The sequence below is a fragment of the Gossypium raimondii genome, chromosome 2, assembly GCF_025698545.1.
Source record: "Gossypium raimondii isolate GPD5lz chromosome 2, ASM2569854v1, whole genome shotgun sequence".
Classification (NCBI taxonomy): domain Eukaryota; kingdom Viridiplantae; phylum Streptophyta; class Magnoliopsida; order Malvales; family Malvaceae; genus Gossypium; species Gossypium raimondii.
In genome coordinates, this window is record NC_068566.1 from 29852103 (window position 1) to 29860661 (window position 8559).

Consider the following 8559-nt stretch of genomic DNA (forward strand, 5'->3'; position numbering starts at 1 on the left):
TTTAATATTTCTACCCGGTTTGATAACATGATGATAGCATCTAAATTGAAGTCATCGGTTACTTTCATCGATTTTGTCCTCACAACTTGCCACTGATGATTATTCAGTGACATCTCCTCAAGAAATTCATGAGCCACTTCAGGTGTTTTATTATTAAGAGTTCCACCAGCTGCTGCGTCGATTAGTTGCCTAGTTGAGGGGTTCAAACCATTGTAAAAGGTTTGAACTTGTAGCCATAGAGGTAACCCATGGTAAAGACACCTTTTCAATAAATCTTTATACCTCTCCCATGCATCATATAATGTCTCTAAATCGATTTGCACAAAGAAAGAGATGTCGTTCCTCAACTTGGCTTTCTTATCCGGCGGAAAGTACTTCAGTAGAAAGTTATCGGTCATTTGATCCCATGTAGTGACGGAACCTCATGGTAAAGACTACAACCACTGTTTATCTTTATTCCTCAATGAGAAAGGGACAACTGTATGTGACTAATATCGTTAGTGACGCGATCAATTTTGAAAGTATCATAGATTTCCAGAAAGCTGACCAAATGAGTATATGGATCTTCATCTTGTAAACCATCAAACTGAACAAATTGTTGAATCATCTGAATAGTGTTCGGTGTTAGTTTGAAATTATTTGTAATAATCGTGGGTCTCACAATAATTGGTTCAGCCCCAGTTAAAGTGGGTTTGGCATAATCGTACATAGTACGAGGAACAAGAGTAGGAACTACAAGATTTGCAACAACTGCAAGAGGTAGTTGATTATTCTGATTACCACCCATCTCCTAAGTAATAAAGGAACCTACCAGAAGCAAACAAAATAAATATTAGAATGTAAAAATTAAACTAAAAACAAAAATAAAAATAAATACAAATAAATGGCTAAATTAATAAAAATAAAGTGTTCCTAATATTTTAGTCCTCGACAACGGCACCAAAAACTTGATTGTTAATAAACTAGCTATAAATATGACTAAGGCAAGCGCACCTATCGAACAATAGTATAGTTATGGAGTGTAGGGAATATCTTATCCACGGGGACTAAAAGTACTAGTAATTACTATTTTCTATTATTTAGCCGACAAATTGGAGTTATTTTTTTTAATATAAATTTTCTAATCTAATTTATCTAATAACGCAACAGAGAATGGAATAGGAAAATAATCAAAGATAACCAATGAGATAGACAATACCCAGGAAAGAATCCACCTAGACTTCACCTATTATTATGAATCTGAATTAAATGATTTATTCACTTGTGCATTGATCTTTCGAAATCCCTAAATTATGTTAATATCTCTTTCAAGAGTAAGAACAACTGAATCTAGGTTGATTAATTGAAATATCTTTCTAATTAAAACCCCTATCATCACATTAGCTCGATCTGTGGATTCCCCTATTAGATTTGACTCTAATCTGGTAGATTTATGTCATCCTATTTCTAGGACTACATGCAACTCCACACAATTATGTTAGATCTACTCATACAAGGACTTTTTCTCTACTGAAATAAGCACATTAAACGTGAATTAATATCCCAAAAATATTAAAACACAAAATAAACATACATAATTGAGAACAAGAATCAAATATTTATCGTGTAAAAATAGAAATTAAATAATAAGATTCATCATAGGTTTCATCCTCCTTATGTACCTAGGGAATTTAGTTCATAATCCTGAATAAAAACATCTCAAAGTTAGGATAACCACAAGACATAAAGAAACTCAATAAAAATTTGAAAGAAATTAAATGGAGATCTTCGATCTTGAGGGAAATCCACTTCCGAGTTAATTCCGATGCGATCTTGGAAGCAGAGTACGAAATAGACGTGGGTTGGCCAGCCCGTGTGGCTCATACGAGTGGGTACCCAGCCCGTGTGGATCCTAAAAGTAGCTCTTTTTGTCCAATTTTGGCTTGTCTTTTGCTCCCAAATGCTCTCCTGAGTATAGAAACATGAATTTAGAGGATTAGGAGCATCAAATTCACTATTTGCATAATTAATCATCCAAACACGTATTAAGAATGAGATTAAAAATATGTTACTTTTATAGCTTATCAGCTTTGAATACCTGATTAACGTTGATTGAGGATGGTTATATTTTAGCTAAATTGAAAGCTAAATTGATGTTCCTACAACAGATTTATGAAGCTCGGAAAAATGAAGCCGAGTTAATTGCTAAACGGGAAAAGTTAAAAAGACATTTGATTCAGAATTTAGCCTTGGTTCTGATGGTAATTTATACTTTTGAAATAGAATTTGTGTTTCGAGAAATTCTAAAAATTAAACAGAAGATTCTTTAGGAAGCCCATATAGTTGTTTCTCAGTTCATCTTGGTAGCAATAAAATGTACGGTGATGTGAAACAAATATACTGGTGGCCAGGTATGAAACGTGAGATTTCAAAATTTGTATCGAAATGTCTGATTTGTCAATAATTCGAAGCTGAGCATCAGGTACCTTTTGGATTGTTACAACCTGTTATGATTCCAAAGTGGAAATGGGAACGGATTACCATGGACTTTGTTTTAGGACTACCGTTTTATACTTGTGTGGACAGATTATTCCCCCGAGAAGTTGGCAGAGTTATATGTTGCAGAAATTGTTAGACTTTACGGAGTTCCATTATCCATTGTTTTTTATCGAGATCCACGATTTACTTCTAGATTTTGGGGTAATTTCATTATGCTTTAGATGCTTGATTGCATTTTAGTATTGCATTCCATCCTCAGACTGATGGTCAGTCTGAACGAGTGATACAAGTACTCAAGGATATGCTCTAATGTTGCTTTTCAAGTTCGAAGGTAGCTGGGAAAAATTTCTTCTGTTGGTTGAATTCGCATATAATAATAGTTACCAGTCGAGTATTAAAATGGCACCATACAAAGCTTTGTATGGTCGAAAATGCAAAACTCCATTATAATGGACTAAACTGAGTGAGAAAAAGCTTTTCGGTATTAATTTAATATGAGAAACTTAAGAAAAGGTTAAAATGATTCGAGATAGTTTAAAAATTGCTTCTGATCTTCATAAGTCTTATGCTAATTTAAAAGAAAAGACATAGAAAATCAGGTCAATGGCAGAGTATTTTTAAAAGTATCACCCTGGAGGAAAGTCCTTCATTTTGGTTGAAAAAAAAAGACATAGAAAATCAGGTCAATGGCAGAGTATGAGATAATTGAGAGAATTGGACCAGTAGCTTACCGTTGAGCCTTACCGTCTAAATTAGAAAAGATTCACAATGTGTTTCATGTATCAATGTTGTGGCGGTATTGATCTGACTGTTCACATATTATTTCGCAAGTCAACATTAAAATTCAGCTTGATATGTCACACAACAAGGAACTAATCAGAATTTTGGCTTGGGAAGTTAAAGAATTAAGAAATAAACGTATAGCTTTAGTTAAAGTTCTTTGGAATTGTCACGGCGTCGAGGAAACTACCAAGGAACCAGAAGAGGCTATGAAATTGCAATACCTAAACCTATTTTCTAGTAAGATTTTTGGGGACAAAAATTCCTTTAGGGGAGAGTTACAACAGCCCATTTTCAGTGGTGTCAAAAATAGTGGTTTCAGGACCACGATTTCAACGAGTGAGTAATATTTTAATTTCTATAGGATTATTTTAAGAAATTTTAATGTTTAAATAGTTAATAAAGTCAAAAGGCCTAAATTGTAAGTGATGCAAAATTTGAATTCTATTAACTAAAAAGGTTAAATAGCTATGAAATTTTAATCTAGTGGATTTAGATGGTAATTGAAACATATTTTAAGATTGTGGATTGTGATGGAAAGGTTTTAGTGTGATTTTAATAGTTTCTAAATGTTAGTTTAGTAATTTAATAATTAATTATATGTTAACAAAAAAAAGTGAAATTTTGTTCATCATATTCCCTATTTTGGCTTAGACAAAATCGGATAGCCATTGAAGGAGGGTAGAAAGCTTCAATTTTGAATTTTCGTCATACATGGTATGAATTTGAGCCCCATTTTTAATGAATTTTATGTTTTTAAGCTTGTTTCCACTTAAACTATGTGGCTCGAGAGTTAATTTGCAAAATTATTAAACGTTCAGGGACTTGCCATGATAGAGTTTGGGTGTGTTTTGTTGTTAAATGATATATTATAAAATTTGGTTGTTAAATGAACATGTTTTGTTAAGTAAATTTTAGTGTATTTAAGGTTTAGGATTGATTTGTTGAAATGATCAATTTCATGTATATTTTTATGAATTGAGGAAAATGTGAGTTGATATAGGTAGGAGGAAAAATTGGTTAGCGTATGTTGGATAAGAAATGGTGAATTTGAAAGTTATGGTCTTAGGGATTAAATTATATAACAATTAAAATGTTAAGGGTAAAATTATAATTAATAGTAAAAGGAGTTATAAGTTGGAAATGGTTGTTTTAATAATTTTAAATACTTAATTGAATGAATTTCATATTTAGATCAATGTACTAATCAACCAGACTTAGATCGAGGAAAAGCTAAAATGGTGGATTAATCATCAGCCTTATTTTTACAACTGTTTTATTGAGGTAAGTTCGTATTTTGTTTTATTATGTGTTACAATTGAATTGGTAAGAATATTTGATAGTTTTCTTGTGTATGTAATTATGTTTTAGTGTATAATATTGCCTTGAATTGTGAAAAGGAAAGGATCTAGATTTAAATACAATATGGTATTACACTTGAAAAGGAAAAAAACCATGGCTGAAAGACACCATGGCATTACATTCGGTATTTTTGAATTCTTGAAAAGGTTGAAAAGGGTATATCCGAAATAGATATCAAATGAAAATGTTGAAAAAGATATATCTGAAATGGATATCCAATTAAAAGGTTAAAAAAGGTTGTTACCCTAAAAGGGTTAACAAATGGAAAGGTTTATTGAAAAGGATTTATTGTAAGAACCATTTAGTAAAGGTTTGTATGAAACTTTGAATTGATTATGTATTTAGTTACTAACTTGTGATGTGGTGTATATAGGAAGAATTGTCCATACAGGGATTAAAATGCTTGAATGGTTAATCATGAAATCATGTTTTGGTAAGTTTGAGGTCTCTTAAACAAACTTACTAAGAATTGTTGCTAATGTATTTGTTTTCCTTGTTTTGTAAATCATCGGAAGCTTGAACGGTTGGAATCTTGTCGGAGACCTATCACACTATCCAACAATCATTTTGCTAGATTTTGAGTTATTTTGGCTATGGTTATAAATGACATGTATAGGGCTTTTATGTATGAAATTTAGTGTGTATGTTATTTGATGAGCATGGCTTAGATACGTCTTTTGTATGCATAGTGTTTAAACTTATAATGCTTATCAAGTATGGGTCATTTAGTCACTTTGATGTGTAAGCTAAGATTATGTTTGGAACCATGATTACATGAGGTTACTATGGATGATATTTAAGTGTTTGGTGTAAGATGAAAGCATAAATTCATGTTATATAGATCATTTATTTGGATGTGTACTTTATGGTACCAATGACGGTACATTGGTTGAATGAAGTAAATGAGATGTATATGTATGATTTTGGTATGTTTTGGTCTAGTTTAAGTGTGTTTTGAATAGGTAAAATGGTTGGAAAATGGTATGTTTGGGGTGCAAGAAAGCATTTTTGGTAAATTTGTGTTTTAAGGTACACTTTGGTACACATGACCTAGGACATGTGTTGTCACACAGCCGTGTGTGATCGCACGTTTGTGTGTCTTTATTGTTGATAGGTGCAAGTTTCACACAGTTTAAGACATTGTCTACCGCACGACCGTGTCTCCCAAAACAGATTCGAACACAGCCTAGCACACGGTCTGCCACACGATCGTGTGGCCCTATTTCTAATACACACACAGCCGAACACACGGGTTGGGATACGGTCGTGTGTCCCCATTTCAATTGCCCAAACGGTCTAGGCTATGTCACACGGCCTAGTGGCACGGCCGTGTGACCCCTACGTTTCCAATTTCTCATATTTTTTTGAAAACTTTCATATTTGTTCGAATTGATCCCTGTTTGCTGTAAACTCATTTTTAGGGCCCCAAAAGCTCGATGTAAGGCCAAATTATGTATATTTCTTATGATGTGAATGAGTTATAATAAATTAAAAATGATATGATATTTTTGTTATGTTTTGATGTTAAGGTTCTGTTTTGTATGCTAATGCTCCGTACCCCTAATCCTGCGGTGAAAACGAGTTAGGGGTGTTACAAAAAGAACTTAGTGAGTTTTTTTACTGCATAACTCAAAAATAAACCCCATATTTCAGGGGTAGTAAATAAAAAGAACCTAAACACATTGAACTCCCTGATCATTCGGGACGATTTCTCTTAACTTGAAATGGTAGTCTCCAAATCATTTTCTGGAGTTATCTATTGACGGATGGATCGTCAACTGATTTAAACCTAGTCCATCCTATATCCATTAGACCAGTTTAGGTGGTTTTTCATATGTCTCACCTTAACTGCGTGTTTTGTCCTTTCTTTGGCTACATTATCCCTTTTTCCATACATTTATGAATTTTTCCAATTAAACTTCCATCCTAAGGACCCTTCCGATATGTCCTCCTAGGTGTACATCCCAAATTTGACTAGTCCTTGGTGGACTCCCTTTCTTATGGTAGTCTTGAAGGAATTGCAAACCTTCCAATAATTGGGTTAACTAATAAGGACCCATGCCACTCTGCGTACCAAAACTCAGTTCACCCTACACATGGGTTGAAAATATGTTTGAATTAATTATTCGTTTTCCACCCTATATGTGATGCCTTGCTTTTAAGATGTAACATGTCCTTCTGCAGTGAACCATTTTGGCATGCAATATTTAGCAGATTGTTACTTGAAGAACCATCCGAGTTTACAATATCTCTTATGGGATGGTTCCCTATGAAACTAACTCTACGACAGGTGTTTCCGAAATAGCTTCCCCTCAAAGAAAAATAGTCTTAACATACATCCCTATTAGAACCTTTTTCTATCCTTAGGTTCGAACTATTTCCTCTTTACAGACTTTATTATTTAGGGTACATATAATTGAACCTCATCGTATAAATATGGTTTCTACAAAGCCCTATATTGGGAGTAAATCTCTCGTTATCTTCCCAAAGTCTTCCTCTCACGTATTGAGTTCTTTTGAGCACTTTCTGGTAGATCCTTACCCCCGAGCCACAGATAAATCCTCTTCCATTGCCTATATAAAAGGCATTATCAACACATTATTTTCCTTAAATGATTTTAGTTGGGTTAAAACCATGTGCCCTGTCGGCCTCATTGATTATAGTTTTGGAAGACTTTTCCTATATCTATATCTTTTCTCTATTTTAGTGGATTCCTCAAACCCACTGTCTAACTAGTGCTTTTCAATGCTTGCATCTTTCCTCGTTTGCATGATCTTCCCATGATTCCCATCCTAGTGGGTTGCCTCGTTTTCTTCCCCGGAGGACTATTCCCTGTTTAATGTCCTGACTGACTCTCTATGTTGCCAGACCTGAGCTATGGTCTTACACATTATCCCCCATGTTTAATGTCTAGGTGAATGATCTGCCACAAATCTATGTGGAAAACTAGGCTTTTCCAACGCATTTAATAAGCTTTTTTCTTGAGCAAAATAGAGTTTTTAGCTTAATTTTTCGTTATTTTCATTTTTTTGGGGTAATAAGTGAAATTATCTTGTTTTCATCTATATTTTTACCCAAACTGGCTGCTAGTGCCATTCGGAGGCCTAACGTGTGTTTAAGTGCTGTAAGAACGTGCCAAAGGTAAAAAACGAGCGAGAACAAAACCTAGGGCAAGGGTATAGTGATATCTAACCCCTGGAATCGCGATACCTTTGACAGTGTAGAAGATCAAGCATTCCTTTAAGTGGTATCACGATATCCCCTATGAGTATCGTTATATCCACCTCCAAAGCAAGACCCCATGTTTCAATACTGCCAGAGATATCGCGATATCCTCTTCTAAGTATTGCAATATTACCTTCGTCAGGGGGAAAATCGTAGAAAAAATGGCAGCCTCTATCTACTTGACCCACCAATCACATAAGGCTCGTGTAGGAGAGACATACACATTAGCTTAATTTTAGGTTTAGTTTTTTCTAGGCTTTCTTTACTTTTTCACTGTACTATTCTAGGGTTTTTATTTTTCTTCTTCTGCCTTATATTAGAGTTTATTTTCCGCATTTACATCTTGTTCTTGTTGTTTTTAGTGTTAGTTAAGTTAGTTAACACTGTAGCTAAGGTTTATTTACATTTCCAGTCCACGTATCTTGCTTTCAAGACTCTTGAAGCTTTAGGTTAATGTATTTTAGTTTATTTTACATTTAATCTTTTAAAGTTTAATCCTTTTATGTTTCTTTCCTTAGATTTCTCTTTTAAATGCTTTTGGTTTCATGCTATTTAAGTTTTATTGCATAAAAATCTTAAATTTTATATTTTTTCTCAACCTTTACTTTCATGGCTGCCTTATTTTCCATGTTTATGTCTATTTTCTTTACTTTGAGCATGTGTAGCTAAACCTTTAAGGAGTTTTGTTGATGGAGATGTGGGTAAACTAACATC

General features: G+C 33.8%; 1 non-coding gene across 1 annotated transcript; it reads left to right on the plus strand.

The window, feature by feature from the left end:
• Positions 1-243: 243 nt before the first annotated feature.
• Positions 244-350, plus strand: LOC128039439 (small nucleolar RNA R71). Its single transcript, XR_008193941.1, has one exon. It is a non-coding gene; the product is annotated as a small nucleolar RNA R71 (small nucleolar RNA).
• Positions 351-8559: the final 8209 nt, after the last annotated feature.